An 18,119-nucleotide genomic window follows, 5' to 3' on the forward strand; every position below is an offset into this window, starting at 1 on the left:
TGAGAAAGATCAAACCTCAGTGGTAGCACAACCTATCCTACCACAAACCACTTTCTCAAAGCTTTAAACCAAGCCAAAAGCTCCAAGAATTGATCCAAGATCAATCTTCAACAGCTGCAATACATATGATCACGAAGGAGAGAGTTTCCACAAGTTTCCAGAACAAATTCGTGCTTTAAAATGATCAACAAACCTCTCTTCCGAAAATGGCAGGTTTTATAGTCAAATCAATCGGTTGATTTCACTTGACTTAAGTGAAATCAGTCGATTAAAAACTAAATCAACTGATTGAATTTGTTGCAGTTTAAAACTACTACAGCCAACCTTTTAACCTATTGAAAAACCATTCAACAGACTAAAAGAGACATTTTAACCTGTTGAAAAACCATTCAACAGATTGAAAGACACACCTAAGACCAAAAACATCTAAAGATCTATTTTTCCTTTCTACAACTCCATTTTGTTGAGGAGTTCTAGGTGCAGAAAAATTATGCATAATTGTGTTTTCTTCACAAAAGTTTTCAAATAATTCATTTTAAAATTCTCCACCATCATCACTTCTCAAAACTTTAATTTTCAAATCTTTTTCATTTTGAATTACTTTTGCAAATTTCTTAAAAGCTTTAAAGGCCTCACTTTTTAATGTGAGAAAGAAGGTTCATGTATATCTTGAGTAATCATCAACAATAACAAGAGCATAATAATTTCCCCCAACACTTTTTGTCCTTGAAGGACTAAACAAATCCATATGCAAAAGTTCTAAAGGCTTTGATGTAGAAATCACATTTTTTGAATGAAATGAAGATTTTACTTGTTTTCCTTTTTTACATGCATCACATAGTTTATCTTTTTCAAACTTTATTTTTGACAATCCGATTACTAATTCTTTAGAAATTAGTTTGTTTAATTGTTGCATGTGAATATGAGCAGCTCGTTTATGCCACAACCAAGGATTTTCTTCTTTAACAACCAAACAAGTTATATCACTAGATGATGCAGTATCAAGATCAATCAAGTAAATGTTATTGTGTCTCATACCTTTTAAGGTTACTTATTTGGAGTCCTTTTGATGAATAGTGCAGTAGCCACTCTCAAATATTACTTTGAGTCCTTTATCACATAATTGGCTTATACTGATAAGGTTGTGCTTTAGTCCTTCCACACACAGTACATCCTTGATCTCAAAAGTATTTCTTCCACCTACATCACATGTTCCAAGTATTTTTCCCTTGTTGTTATCCCCATAAGTGACAAATCCTTGTTCCTTTCTTTTAAAGTTCTTAAACTTCTTTTTGTCTCCAGTCATGTATCTTGAACAACCACTGTCAAGATACCACATTGATCTTCTGGATTTAGAAGTCATCTGCAAAATAAGGAAACAATTCATTTAGGTCCCCAACAACTTGTTTGGGTCCTTAGGGTTAGAAGAAAAATATCTACTTATGAACAGGCACCCAATCATACTTCCCATTTGGAACACCAAAATGTTTAATATTGCATTTGTTTGAAGTATGGCCCTTTTTCATGCAATAAAAACATGTAGCAGTACATGCATATGTATTCATAGAATGAGATGTTCCTTTTTCTACCCAAACTCTACGAGTTCTTTTAGTATTATTTTTTAAATCATGATTATGAGCATGCTTGGACTTATTTGGATTTTTCTTGAGATCAAACTTTTCACAATTTTTATTTTCTAAGGCATCTTCAAGATGTTTCTCCAAAATACATATATCAAACATGTAACTTTTACATGAAGCACATTCAACCGTTTCTTTTTCTTTATTTTCTAGTATTGAAATTTTATTTTTTAGAAATTCTTCTTCTTCAAGAGATTTTTCAAATTTACTTTGCAAATCTTTAAAATCAGATTTTAACTTTTTATGAGCATTATCCAATTTACTAGATTTAAGAAGTAATTGTTGAAAAGCATCATACAAATCATCATACTCATTTTCATTGCAAGTAGAATTTACCTCACTGTCAGAATCATCGTGATTAGCCATCAAACATAGATTTGCTTCTCCATTATCAGAATCGCTAGAATTTGATGAGCTTGAGGCATTGTCTTCCCATGCTTTGTATGCCTTCTTTTTAAAGAATTTTCTGCCCTTCTTCTCTTCACTTTTCTTTGAATTTGGGCAATCAGCCTTGACATGTCCAGATTCTCCACATCCGTAGCATTTAAAATTTGAGGATGATCCTTGATTATCCTTCTTGTTGTTCTTGAATTGATTTTTACCTTTGGCCTTCATGAATTTTGTAAACTTCTTAATCATAAGACTAAGAGTTTCATCGTCATCTGAATCATCTTCTTCCTTTTGCTTTTTGCCTTTAACCACTTCAGTTTTGAATCATCTTCTCCGTGTTGCATCCGAAACATTTCGTATTCTTGAATCAAGGAGTTCTTGTGTGTCCTTTTCACATTGTCTGTTCCTTCATGAGTTACACGCAATATTTCCCACATATCTTGTGCACTGGTGCACACTGAGATCTTGTAAAACTCATCTAGGGTTAAGGCTGATGAAATTATATTTCTAGCTTTTACATCATACTGAGCGCGTCTATTTTCGTTTATTGTCCATTGCGAGAATGGCTTTGGTTCCTGCACATCATTTACAATATTAACAGGAACAAATGGACCATTTAACACAGCATCCCAAATACCTCTATCAACAGATTCCAAAAAAATTTGCATCCTAACTTTCCAGAAAGGATAATTTTCACCAGTAAATAGAGGAGGTTTGTTGATAGACGCACCCTCAACAAAAGTTTGATTTTGTCCAACCATTTTCGAAAAATTTGAACAACTATCAAAGCAAGCTCTGATACCAATTGTTGGTATCGCGCAGCGAAATATTTAAGCGTTTGAACAAAAACCAAGAGGGGGGTGAATTGGTTTTAAGTGGTAAAATTAATACTTTAAAATTTTTCCAAAATTTTATCAATTAAATCAAATATTAATTCCTTTAAAAATAATAGTAGATGAAACAAAGAGATAGAGAAGAAGATTGATATTTATACTGGTTCGGATCAAAAGACCCTACGTCCAGTTGTTAATCTCTCAAAAACAAGATTAACTAAATCACTAACAAATATCAGATTTACAATCAGATAATAAAAAGAGTAAGGAAAGAAAACACCTATCTTGAACACACAAGCAATGAACACCTTTCTCTGAATCACACAGAGAACCTTGACCTTAGCTTTCCTAGCAACAGCAGCAGCACTCAATCTCCTAGAAAACCTCTCAGGAAAAGTTATCGCTCTACCCACACTAGGTTTTTCAAAGCTTCTTTTAAGAACACTAAGAGAACTCTCTTGCAGTCACAGCATTAGCACTCTACCTTCTCAAAAAGGTAAGTTAGAAGTAACTCTAATGTTCCTTAAATAAAGGTTCTGAAAATTAGGTCAAAAGCTGAATAGTCGTGCCCAACTGACCAAGATAATCGATTATCACAATTGATAATCGATTATTCTAGTGTGTTTTTTGAAAACAAATTTTTGAACAGATAATCATTTATCAGAGGTGATAATCGATTATTCCAGTGCTTTTCGTGAAAAAATTAACTCAGCTCAGGATAATCGATTATCCTAAGTGATAATCGATTATCACTTTGATTTTTCGAGAAATACCAGAATTTGCTTTTTGCGTATTGATTATAACTATTCTAATTACACTTTACAAGATAGCTTTATACATAACAACACATGTTCTTCATATTGACTTCCAGATGGCTTTTAGGCTTCTTTTATCATCATCAAAATCTTGCTTCAGCATTTAGACTTGTATTTGCTTTTGCCAACATATAGTAATTTTACTTAATTTTTTTTTGGCAGTTTGAACACGTCCAGTGTAGTGGATTTGTTTCCCTCTTGACTTCAATTCAAAATACTACACATCAAACACAAAATGTGTCACAAGGAATAAATTTTTAGGTATAGTAAAATAACTTATGCATGGCGTTCTTATTTGTGGTATTAAGAGAAAATTTAGTATCCAGATTCACCCAACACTCATTAAATAATTTTTTTGCAGGAATGACGATGGTTTGGTCTTTTATTTTGATGACATGGGCACTTGAAAATGAAATGGCATCAACAAACATCGTTACATGAAACATGTGTCTATAAATGACATCTCTGAATTGTCCACAAATTTATTATTTTGTACGGAGTATTTAGAACATGTGGCCATGGGTTGGTCCTCTTTTGGATTAAACATGATTGTAATTTTTGTTGTGCCATAGGTATGGTGAATGAGTCTTTCGTATTAAACATTTAACACTTGAATGGATGATTTCTTCATTGTACATTGACCAACTGATTTTATAATCAATGCATGATCCACTTCGAGGATATTTTTTATTCAATACATTTCAATAAAAACTTATCATCATTGATTTCATTGAAAGGGAGCCACACCAACATGTGTATGAACTTAAGTGGATTTGGGAAGACGTTTCATATAATCATTTTTACCATTCCATTATTTCTTGAATTAACATTCATATGTATACTAACATGGATCAGTCTTAAGACTACATTGTAATTCGAAGCGAATTAAGTTGTAACCCACGTACGAGTTAATGCACGAGATAAAAAGTAACATATTTGACAAGTGATGGACCAACTTTTCAGCCCTCGATAAAAGGGAAAACGCCACCTATGCACAATAGGGACAGTCCACATTCCACTTATTTTAAACCTTATCTTAGGGCATTCCTGGGAAAACAACCCTGCTACATTTTTTAAGTGAAGTTGCATGTACAGAACAATTAATATGAAACCCACATATTTTTTTCGTAAAATTAATTTGCAAAAAAGAAAAGGAACTTTATTCCAATTACCATTTTATTCTTACAAAATTAATTGTAATTGAATTTGGGATACAATTTTCCTTTAACGTTTTCCAAAGTAAGATGAAAGTTTACAAACATTAATTAGTAACCACCACTAAATTTTGGAACCAAATTAATGTGGATGGCTATGGAAAGCACAGGAGGATAAATATTTCCCTCCCTAATACATATATAATCAAAAGTGAAATGTTTGAATGACAATTGTCATATTCGAATCATATTTTACAATTGTTTTCAACAAAAACTATTTACGTTTATATACATCTAAAACTTGGAGCAAGTAATTCCGATGAATATTTTCGGGATCCATAAACCAATCACATATGTAATGTTGCCTGAGTGCTTGAAGTTGTTCCTGCGGTATGGAATAAAGTAAATGAAATTATAACGAGTGAATACCATGAGAGCAAAACGAAATTCAATAAAAGGCACTTATAGAAGTGTATGCGGGGAAGTTTTTTTCATCAAAGATTGTTTCACCATCCCACAACTCAATATATCTCAACACTATCATGCCACAATCATATCTCTAAATATGTGAACATAAATTAAATCACAGTATCATATGAAGATAGTAATATTGGATAAAATGTAAGACAAAAATTGGTGCTTACAAATTGGGTTGAAGGGGAAGGTCTTGGGTAAGGACTTCAAATTTAGGTTTATCAGCATCAGAATCATTTCAAAGCAAACCAAATAAAATCTCCATGTTACAGGCCTTAAAAAAAGCCAGTACAAAATATCAATGTAAGACCCGAGAAAATTAAATAGTTATTTAAATAATTATTTAATTATGGCGGGTAATAGAAACATTTAAAGCAGTTAATGTGAGGAACTATGACATGGAAAAGTACTAGCTCAAGTGGTTGAGAGTATTTTATTGTGTGTGAGGACTTGGGTTCGAGTCCTATGCGTGCCACTTGGGTGTTATTTAAATTATGCGTTTTTGTGTGTTTATATATTGAATGCATGGGGTGATGATAAATTCCTAGAATTGTAAGAGTTATCATGAAATTTGGATTGGTTGAATGGTTTGGCCTTGGTTTGGTATGTGCATGGGTGTGGGTTCAAACCTTGTTGAGAACTAAATAATTTCTTTTTGCCAATTTTTCCTTTGGCATGAATGTGAAAAGGTTTGGAAAACCTAGTAGCCAAGAAGGCAGCCGTGAGTGCTGGTAAAATACATTGTGAGGGATATTGAGTAGACAAATACATTGTGAGGGATATTGAGTAGACATTAACACACACTTTTATAGTAATTTTCGTTTTAAAAGGTTAAGTGAAATTAAGGGTGGAATGAATTAGAGTGAGAGAGGATAATTAAGGGATTAAGAGTCTGAGACAGGGGAGTGCATACGAAATCACAGACTTCTAGGCGATTGGCACGAATTGTAGAGGAGAATTGGAGTGGGAAACCATTGTGGAAGAGTGAGGCAAGAGCAAGGGTGAGTTTGAATTAAAAGTCACGTGCAATCCGTGTTTGGAGCGAGGATCAGAGGTTAGGGGAGCTGGAATTGTACCTTTAATTGCGTACTGTTTAATTTCATGAACTGTATGATTAAATTGATGCATGTACAATACCCTGCTGTGTATAATTCGTGTTTCTGGAATTTTCCAGAAACCGCCTGGCGGATGATGAACTGCCGCCAGGCGACTCATCCAATTTTTACTTGTTTCCTGGGTTCCAGAGAGGAACCGCCTGGCGGTGAGCGTTGTGTCGCCAGGCAACGCGTGACGACCAACCCAGATTCTGGGTTTTGCTTGAACTACCTAGCGGTGATGAACACCCGCCAGGCGACGTGGACCAATTTTGGTTCGGTTTTGGTGTTTTGAGTGTTCTGATTGGATTCTAAATGGAAGGAAAGGGATCCTTAACTTTTAATTGAATACTTGACTAAAGAAATTGGGGAATTTCACTATCAATTAGAGTTAATTTGAGAGAACTGTTAAGAACACCCTTTTTAGGTTGATGAATTGGGGATTTCGAAAACGACACACATCTAAATGGAAAAATGTGAATGGATTCGCGTATGGAAAGTGTTAGAGATGAATTGTAATCCTAAAAGATAGAATCGGATCTTATAGAGTCAGAAATTGGTGGAAATTAGAGTTGTTGTGAAGGAGGTAAGGTTCGCAGGTGCAGGAACCGCCTGACGGCACCCATTTGGTCGCCAGGCGCCATACCAGTGAGACATGGTGCTCTGATTCACAAAAAACGCTATTTTTCGTACTTTTCGTGGAACAGGAATTGCCCGGCGGTAGTTTCATGCCGCCAGGCGCCACCGATTTTTCTGGTCTGCGCAGTTTTCGTGAAACTGCATTTCCCGCTTCGTTAACCGTCCGATTTAGGTGAAATTTTGTAAGGTGTTTCACAACATGTTGTTCTTCACTTTGAACGGTGGAGATTCATTTTGGATGCCTGAAGAGGGAGATATACGTCACTCATGATTGGTTGTTGAATTCCCTAATAGTATTATTACTAATGGATGATTGAGTGTGATCAAGTGCTGGTATGGCCTTGATTGGTGAATGTATATATATAAATATATTGATGCATGATTGATGAGTATGTTTTTGGTAGTGCTTGTTGAGACATGTTGAATATATGAACCTATATATGTTAGCTCGAATGTAAGATGTTATAAGCGTGGGAATAAGGCCACTATTGATGATATCACTATGACCGAGTGTTGCATGATCATGACGGGTTTTGGAAAAGTATGGGAACATGATAATCATACTTTAAATGTAATGGAATTGTAAGCATGCAAAGGGTTGGGAAAATGAGAAGGGGAAAATAAAGTGTGTGTTGGAATTGATTTAAGAGGTAAGTATATATGAATTATAAAAGAGAGGAATGTGTGCTTATACTTGAAAGATGCATATGTGTTGTGATGTTGTAATTTGGAATATATGAATGTGTATGTTGATTTCTGGATGTTTGAGAATTAAATGGTTGAATTCTAGGAAATTAATTAGAGTACCTAAAACCCAGTAGTGTCACATTACTGGTGTAGCGCCAAGCGGTGTAGACTGAACCGCCAAGCGATAGTATGAAACAGGAATGTCTTATAAGTTGTGGCGCCCGACGGTGATGTGGAACCGCTAGGCGGTCTGTACTGCCATTTCGCCTAGCGGCGCTTAGGCTACGCTAGGTGATGGTGTAGTGGTAGGGTGCATTGTGATATGTTTTGCATGGTTTGTGGTGTGGGTCCTGGTCTGGGATATGCTTGATGTTGTCATGAGCGGGTAGGTTCATGACTGGTGATGAACACGTGATGATATGAGCGGGGAGGTTCATATTCTATTACTCTCGTGTGGGGATACGAGCGAGGTAGGTTCGTATGTTCCGTGCTCACACTTGAGAGATGCTGCGTGCGGGGAGGTACGTAGCTGGTGGATCACGTGTGTTGGACTACGAGCGGGGAGGTTCGTAGAGTTGGACCACGAGCGGGCAGGTTCGTGGAAGCATTGGAATCCCTAAGACCAGCTTGAGTATGTACCTTGTGTAGGGTGGTGTTGATGAGGCCATCGGCGCCATTGATCAGCGGAAACATGCTCCGTTCGTTGGAGAATGGCCTCCAATCGTCGATTGTTCGGTGGAATCGACGAGGAAACGCAGCGGAAGACTCTTAAGATTGGATTTGCTTTCGTTCTCACACTGAACTCACACGCACACTGTGTTTGGAACCCTAGGAGGAGAAATCCTCTTCTAATGGGAAAGGGGAGCTAAGACGAACGGTGGGAGTACTCTCAACCAATATTCTCATTCATCAAAGCTGACTAATACATGAGATTGGCTTGCCTTTATATAGGTGAAAAAGGCAACCAGAAAAAGTATGGAAGGAGACTAACGGCAGCACGGCCGTGTACACGAACCCTAACAGAAAAGGGGTTGGGGAATACGTTGAAACCTAACAGAATAAACCCTAACGGAAGGTAGTGTGGGATGCGTGAAGGTTTGAAAGATCCATCTCAGTGGCTGGTGGACGAAGATGACCCTAGCGGCAGCTTGATGGATACGCGTGAATGTTATGGACCTTCGCTGCAGCTGAAGGAATTGGGCTGGAAGAAGGTTGGGCGAACAAGAACCCTAACGGCGCTCCAACACAAAACAAAGGTGGAAAAGTTTTGGCTGGTTGGAGGCTGAACGAATTAATTCACGTGAAAGGGCTGCCTTAAACATCACTGAATGCGGGTCAGCAGAGACACCTCCTTGCTGCTAGACAATGAATTGGGCTGACTGAAGACGAAGCCCAATTGCCGGCTTCTCACTCCAACATTAGGCAGATGCTCTTCTTTCCACACCCCCATCATGCATAATGTGCTGCACGAGATACCATTGTGGTTGAAGGAAAACGTGCTGACGAGGTATGGTGAAATGCGTGGGCTGCAGAAGCTCTGAAAGTAATTGGGCGCAGGCCCAATAAAAGGAAATTATGCAACATGCTTCCAATAATTGGCTTGGCTGCAATTAACAAAACAAGCCCAATTAGAACATCCTTTATTTAATTAAAAATAAAAGAAAATAAAAGAAATTAAAAAGATTGGGCCCAGGCGTTGGCCCAATGCTATAAGCCTTATTAGGGTCACATCATCCCCTCCCCCTTGAAAAGGATCTGTCCTCAGATCTAGAGGGTTATTAAAGGCTCACAGCAACCAAAATTATAGTACGACCAGGATCAAAAACAAATCTGCAATAGTCATCAAATAAAAGTGAATTAAAATTATAATGACCATGCAGTAAAATTGAGTGGGGACTATGTGAAAATAGGCTTATAAATTTTGAAAAAGTTGGTGTTAGGCCCACTTCACAAAAAGAATGTTTGACACAAAAAGAATCTTTTTTTTCTTCTCATTTATCTCTTTTTCCTCTTGTTCTTGTTGAGCACAAAGCATCGCAAGCTCTTCTTTTGCTCTCTTCTTTTCAAACTCTCGAAGCTTTTTAGCTTGCTCTCTTTTGTATATTTCTCTCTTTCTTTGTTCACTCAAAAGCAAGTCTAAATTGTACTTAAAATCTTTTTCTAGTCTAGAAAACTTGGCAATGTTTTGGATGAATGCATCTCCAATGTCAATGAAGTCTTCTATCCTAGCTTGTTGTTCTTTAGTGATCCTAAATGAAGGGGATATGAAATGTTTCCACATGCATGTTTTTAATTCATAAAATGTATTGATGCATGATGTTCTCCCCTTTTTCACTAGATATTGCCTCTCTTGCCACCAATCTAATGCACGTCCTACAAATCTAGATGTAACATGCTTAAGAATGTCTATATGACTATATTTACTAAACATTGGTTGCACCAACTTCTCAGTATCCCACATCCAATCTTTAAATGATATTGGTCCTATATCTTCCCCAAAGAATGGAATGTCACTATGAATGCAACTCCTGACTACAATGCCTATCTAAATGCACACTATTATGCCTATCTACATGCATACGGCTAGAAGAAAAACTCATTTTGAAACACTTTTGACTAAAACAATTTTTTTTACAAAGTTGATGAATTTCTAAAGAGAAAGTAGTGGAAAAGAGTTCTAGAGATACTTCCAGGAAAGGGAGGTGAGTCACATGGACAAGCTTAGGAACCAAGCCTTTCCTAGCCAGAGATCTCTAAAATGCTTTCACAAAATTTCTCAATAAAAATTACAAATGAAACAGATTGTATGAAAAACAAATTGAGAAAGTGTGTGAAGAAAGTGAAAACTGAAAGACCAAAAGAAGGTCAACTAGGTGTTAAAGACATTGTACCTAGATATCACGGTGACCTAAAACAGAAATTGCAAACACACAAAACCTGGGCATTAAAACATAAAATAGAAAACATAAAGGCGAAAAACTTAAACTAGACGAAAAATCCTAAGTGAAAATTCAAGTGGCCGTTGGAACCCCTTGAACATCACACTAAACGCTTAAACTATTACAAACTTGCTAAGGATGGGATTGCGCTAAAGCATTTTCCCACCTAAGCCAAATGAAAGGAAAACACTGAAATGTGAAAGAAAAATTTACACAAAATCCCGTGACATCCAAAAACAGCAAAAACTAAAAAAATAACAGTATGCTACGTCTCTCTCTCGGCTAGCCTCCAAAATATACCACCCTCAAGTGTGTGTACTCCTCCTTGAAGGTCCCAACTCACTCCTTTTTCCTCTCGGTGGCCACTCAAACTGTTTTTCCTCACCACAGCTGCACTTTGCAGAAAAGGTATCACCTACAAGGCTACCAAAAACAGTGAGTGCAAGTCAAATGAACCAAGAACAAATGAGTAGTCAGCCACGTTTGAGAGTAAAAGCAGAAAACAATAAAAGTTCAAATTTGAGATAAGGACAACATCAAGTGATGGATATAATAGACAAACTCAAGGATAGCCAATAAAGACAAGCAAGAAAAAGGCAAAGCAATAAAGGATAGCACACAAAAGGATCCTAAGGAATGTAGCTAGAGTAAGATGAATAAAACCAAAATCAAGAAGACACAAAACAAGTTGAATCCAAAATAGTGCACGTGCATCTCAAATTGAAACTGAAAATACAATGTAAGGATGAAGTTATGAACTGCTCTAGCAACTTTCTTTTTTTTTTTTTTTCAGATGTTCTTATTATCAATCTCTTCCCACTGATTTTCTTTTCACTGTTTTCTTTTCAACTTTCAAAGATCAGCATACTCTTTATTTTAGGCCACAGTTCACAACAATTTTCATGCTTCCAATGTCAATTAACAGATGCACATGAAGAATTATCAAAAGATTCAACTTAAAAAAAAATATTGGAGAATGACATAGGTGAAATGAGACTCTCTCGGTTAGGGCTGCAGAATGAATTGTGGTAAAATACATTAAGATAGCATTCTGAGAGGACTTGTGGAGAACAAGTGGGTAACACTACTGGAACAAAACCAACATGACATGAGAATGCAGATGCGAATATCAACCAATACAACTGAAAGCAAGCAAGCAACGCATAGAACTAAATCTGCAAATAGAACGAAACTGTATGCAGCAGATTGGAATCAACCAGATCCAGTCAATATGAAACAGCTTGCAATTAAGAATCAATCAAGGAATCAATAAACAATGTCACGGCTAGTGTAGGGACTAGCAAAATTATGCATCAGATTTTGTAAAGAAACAGTTGCAGTGGGATATGGCAGAACTGACACTGATACACCACCAATCCTCAATGATAAGATAATGTGACAGTGTAAAAGAGCATCAACAGAACCAAGACTTAAAGAAAATTTGCAATCAAATGTTGGCAGCTCAAGCAAATAGACATGAATTGCAGTTTTGAAATCAGTTTCAGATAGCCACAAAGCTAACTGATACATGTGTATGAAGCTGAACTAATTGCACATAAGCTACATCACACAACAAGTAATAGAAGCAGAATATGGTAAAACTGCAATAAAGAGCATGACTCAGCCAATCATGAGTATAAGCAAAGATGCACACTGAAAATCTTGATTCATAAGACGAAACAACAACTAAAGCAAAGATCGTGAATGAAACGTTAGGAAAAGATATCTAGGTAATCACAAATCAACAAAAGTGTGATATAGCAAACAATAGACACGGTCAAAGCAATGAACCAGATAGCAGCACACAATTGATTTCATATCCCAAAGCACATAGAGGTAGCCACAAAAACCAATAGCATAAAACATCAACTCACAACTTTAGCAGACAATTAGGGTATGAAACAGAAACAGTTTGCTGCACAAGGAGAAGCTCAACACTGAAAACACAGAATCAACAATTATGGACAGGGCCTATGCATACACAAACCAAAGCATGAGTGTCCACACGTAAATTCTGATACATATCAGATTAGACTGTGATGGAATGCACATGAACTACTTTGGTCACAACAATCCTTGGCCAACAGATGAATTTCCAAAGCAAGAACAGAATCAAACAAAGAACAAAGGAACAACAGAATCAACTACCATGAGTGAAAAACAGCTAAACTGAAACTGGAACAGAACTGGAAAACAAACGCATTAACTGTGAAAATATTTGAAAAATTGCACCAAGAGCAACTAACTGGCCAAGCACTAATTCAAGAAGCCAGAATGCACAAAAACAAAGTGCGAACATAGCCTATGCTTTCAGCTAAATCAAAACCTCATGAGTGCTCTGAACAGATCCAGATTTGAATAACTCAGAAGCAGTTTGGTAGCAACAATCATTGGCCAGCACTTAGCTCAATATCAGACGAACATCAAATTGAAGCAATAAACAGCTTAGAAACAACAAATTGGCAGCAGAAAACACATAGAAACAGGATGTGCAGATTATTTGTTCATGATCTAAGAACAAATCAGAATTCAACAAAACGCAGAACCTAATCACGTGATACACATCAGTGACAAAATAGACGCGCAACACAGATCAACAGAACAAAAGTAGGCACACATCTATGGAATCAGCAACATACAAAGCAACTAACATGACCTAAGACAAAACATGATTTGAAAAAAAATAAAGCTAAGTAAGAAAACGAAATTAAACCTAAGACATGCATTGGAATGGTAGAATCAGAGAGCTAGACATAAAATCATCATCAGTATTGATTCAGAAAATAAGAACAAATATGCGTGAATCAATTTCAGCAATGAATAACCACTACACAGATTCAGAACAGAAAATCAGACGCAATCAGAATGTGAACAATACGGAATCAAACAGATAAGAAAAAAAAAATTCAGAGATAAAGAAGAAGCTTATCTCGTCGCGGTCCAGCAGGAGTGGCTCTGAATACCACTTGATGAGGCCATCGGCGCCACTGATCGGCGGAAACATGCTCCGTTCGTTGGAGAATGGCCTCCAATCGTCGATTGTTCGGTGGAATCGACGAGGAAACGCAGCGGAAGACTCTTAAGATTGGATTTGCTCTCGTTCTCACACTGAACTCACACGCACACTGTGTTTGGAACCCTAGGAGGAGAAATCCTCTTCTAATGGGAAAGGGGAGCTAAGACGAACGGTGGGAGTACTCTCAACCAATATTCTCATTCATCAAAGCTGACTAATACATGAGATTGGCTTGCCTTTATATAGGTGAAAAAGGCAACCAGAAAAAGTATGGAAGGAGACTAACGGCAGCACGGCCGTGTACACGAACCCTAACAGAAAAGGGGTTGGGAAATACGTTGAAACCTAACAGAATAAACCCTAACGGAAGGTAGTGTGGGATGCGTGAAGGTTTGAAAGATCCATCTCAGTGGCTGGTGGACGAAGATGACCCTAGCGGCAGCTTGATGGATACGCGTGAATGTTATGGACCTTCGCTGCAGCTGAAGGAATTGGGCTGGAAGAAGGTTGGGCGAACAAGAACCCTAACGGCGCTCCAACACAAAACAAAGGTGGAAAAGTTTTGGCTGGTTGGAGGCTGAACGAATTAATTCACGTGAAAGGGCTGCCTTAAACATCACTGAATGCGGGTCAGCAGAGACACCTCCTTGCTGCTAGACAATGAATTGGGCTGACTGAAGACGAAGCCCAATTGCCGGCTTCTCACTCCAACATTAGGCAGATGCTCTTCTTTCCACACCCCCATCATGCATAATGTGCTGCACGAGATACCATTGTGGTTGAAGGAAAACGTGCTGACGAGGTATGGTGAAATGCGTGGGCTGCAGAAGCTCTGAAAGTAATTGGGCGCAGGCCCAATAAAAGGAAATTATGCAACATGCTTCCAATAATTGGCTTGGCTGCAATTAACAAAACAAGCCCAATTAGAACATCCTTTATTTAATTAAAAATAAAAGAAAATAAAAGAAATTAAAAAGATTGGGCCCAGGCGTTGGCCCAATGCTATAAGCCTTATTAGGGTCACATCAGGTGTGCTTTGGTTGTTTTCGTTATCATGTTGTGTTGTGAAACTTGGATCAGGGGATGCTGTGCCATGAGCGGGTAGGTTCATGGATGGTGGTGAACACGTGATGATATGAGCGGGGAGGTTCATATCATGTTACTCTCGTGTGAGGATACGAGCGAGGTAGGTTCGTATGTTCCGTGCTCACACTTGAGAGATGCTGCGTGCGGGAAGGTACGTAGCTGGTGGATCACGTGTGTTGGACTACGGGCGGGTAGGTCCGTAGAGCAGGACTACGAGCGGGGAGGTTCGTAGAGGCAGGACCACGAGCGGGCAGGTTCGTGTGAGCATCATAAACCCTGAATCCGAGGCTAATTATTTATGTGTTGTGAAGGTTGAAAAGCCTTGGGGATTAAGGTTTGGGCCAAGAATTAACTAGAATAAAATAGATGGGTGTATCTTGACTTTTTTTTATTAACTTATATGTTAATTGTTTATGAGCTCACCCTATCTGCTTGTGTTTGGCGATGATCGTGTAATGCGTTACACGGGAGCAGATGATGTTGCAGGTGGTGCTGATGAAGCATAGCATCGGAGAGAGGGTTAACTGGGAAAAGCTTTTACTGGAGTTTTATCATTATTGTTTTTATGAAATTTGTAAACAGTGTTTTACTGATTTGTGAATTTGGATACTGTATTGGAGTTTCATAAATTATGGATTTTTGGATAACATCCGATTAATAAATGTTATAAAATTTCCCACGTTTTTGGGAAGCGAAGTATAATAAATGAGGTTTTCATCATATTTCTTAATTTTTATTACTTAAATTAGTAATATCCGACCGGGATGTTACAATCAACATACATTTTAGTCATGAATAATTGAATTTGCCAACTACAGCAATTATATTAAGAAGTAAACTTACAATTGCATTGTCTATTATTTTTCTTCCATGTCGTGTCCTTCCAAGAGAGTCAAGGACAAAAAATTGGTGTGTGCGACAGTTGATTGCATAAAACCACCAATGCTGCTCATGGATTATAGAAGCAAATACCTTCCAAAAAAAACAATCACTAAACATCCACAATTACTATTTAATAAATAAAATTACAAATCTTCATTCTTACAAAATCTGCTGTCAATATATCGTGTACTGAAACTAGCCCACGCGTCCCCTAAGATCCATTGGCGTCTCTTTGCCTTTACCTTTCTACTATCTTCTACAACTGCGGTCTACATTCAACATTTCACAATTAAATTTTGATAAATCATCATCAACAACATCCATCAAATATAAAAACTTAAAAAACAATAAGAATTATAATACCTTATACAGAGGACCAAACACAACTCTCTTGATCAACCCATTCAATTTTCTTTGTCTATACATGAAGGTATTGCAAGCAAACAAAATGGCCTGACAAAATTTGAAAGCAACAATGTAATTTGAGTAGACAAAATAACAAATTTATAAATATACATGACTTAAGGACATTACCATGTTGCAAAGCTTTCCACGAGGATGAAATCCCCAACACTCAATTGTGGTTAGTATTTGTTGATTTATGTCAACCACAACTTTCCTGAAAAGTGTAAATTTAGAATTAACACTATATAACCGTGAAAATACAATCATGAAATTTATATCCACAACAGTAACTTACCTGTCATTTTCTGAGACAAGAATCCGATACAATTGAGTTAAGTCTACATCTAATGAACATTTTTCTAGTTCAATAATGGGAATAATTTCCATTCCATGATGATTGTATTCAGAAGTACATTGCTCTAATTGATCAAAATTACATGATTGAGGTTCTTCAACATCAAAGGCATCACCTTTATGAAATGAAAAGGCTAGAGGTTGATGAAAGAAAGATGCATCAAGTTCCTCACCTCCACGGGCATACTCTTCTTCCATACTGCTCAGTTGGTCCTAATTGACGAATGACCCAATAATTTCTTTTCAACTTCCTTTTGCACCATTGCTTGAATTCAGTAAAGGACATGTCATCTATTCCTTTCTTTGGATGTCATCTTCACCAATATTTAAGGCATCATGAACAACATCAATGTTTTTTTCCTCTTTAGTTAATTCCCAACCAAGAATAACCTGCATAATGATGTCCAAACTTTATACCTTATTGGTACACAAAATAGAACTTAATCAACTAAAGTAAAACGAATGCAATACAATACCTTGTTATATTCAAATGCGGATTTGATTCCATGAGTCCTAATCATCAAGGACGACCAACTCAAAATTCTCGGGAAAATAACATCACCTTCATAAGACCTTAACGAAAGTAGTCGACAAACCAAAAGCTAAAAAAATTAAGGAACTAATTAATCATCAACTTCACAAACACAAGGCTAACAAAATACAACTTGGCTAAAATAATAAATACCTGCAAAACAGCCACTGACCCAGCTACAATTATGGCAGACGTGTTTTGATCTTGCCTTAAAGTGTGGTAACCACGATTGAAACCTTCAACCAAAAACCTATGGACAGACCTTGACCAGTTGTATTGATTCAAGTTGTCAAGGTTATCCAACAATCTAAATGGCATGTTTGTCACAGTCCTAGAAGTCCTGGAAAAATACAAAAGAGCAAAACATAGCAACAAATATAAATGACAAACATTGTCTACATTGTCATTGTCATCGTCATCGTCACTCTGTAAATAAAAGTATATCCTATTAACAATGTCATCTATTGTTATTGGTTGATGTTCTAATAATGACTCGATCACCCCGCACACAACACTATTGAATTCTACATCAACCCCAATAGCATTCAAACCCAAACAAACACAAACATCTAAAACAAACAACTGTACCAAATGTTGCCTGATACATATACTTTCATGTTCAAGGACACACCGACTAAGAGTATGTTTTAACAACACTCCATTGATATCCAATGGTTTCACCATCTCAACACACCACCTAAATGGAGTGACTCCAATTCGAAAGCGATGTCTTGATCTCAATAAACCATTAACTTGAACAATGTAGTCTGTTTTACAACGGTTACAAACCACAAGCTAAAATACCAATCAAATAGTTAAAAAACATGTTAAAAAACATCAAGATATGAACTTAATTAACTATAATAAATAAATGGATCATAATCACAAACATTTACCTTCCTTGACTCACCCTCTTCTTCTGCCATAGGTATCTAAAATCTCCTACTCGGGTAAACACTTTATATAGGTAAGGTATTCCAATAAATAAACAACAAACACGACACCCAAATAATAGTTCGCGATTAACCAAAAATACTAAAATTTTAAATCTATTATAAAAGTTATATAAATGTTAATAATTACACCATACAATAATTTATTAGAATTGTGAATAACAATCTTATCATTTTTATAATAAAATCTTGGCTTCATGGTAACTTTTTGTAAACCAATCCTGAT

Source organism: Vigna unguiculata, chromosome 4 (genome assembly GCF_037176805.1).
Source record: "Vigna unguiculata cultivar grain cowpea cultivar isolate G323 ecotype 2 chromosome 4, ASM3717680v1, whole genome shotgun sequence".
Classification (NCBI taxonomy): Eukaryota; Viridiplantae; Streptophyta; class Magnoliopsida; order Fabales; family Fabaceae; genus Vigna; species Vigna unguiculata.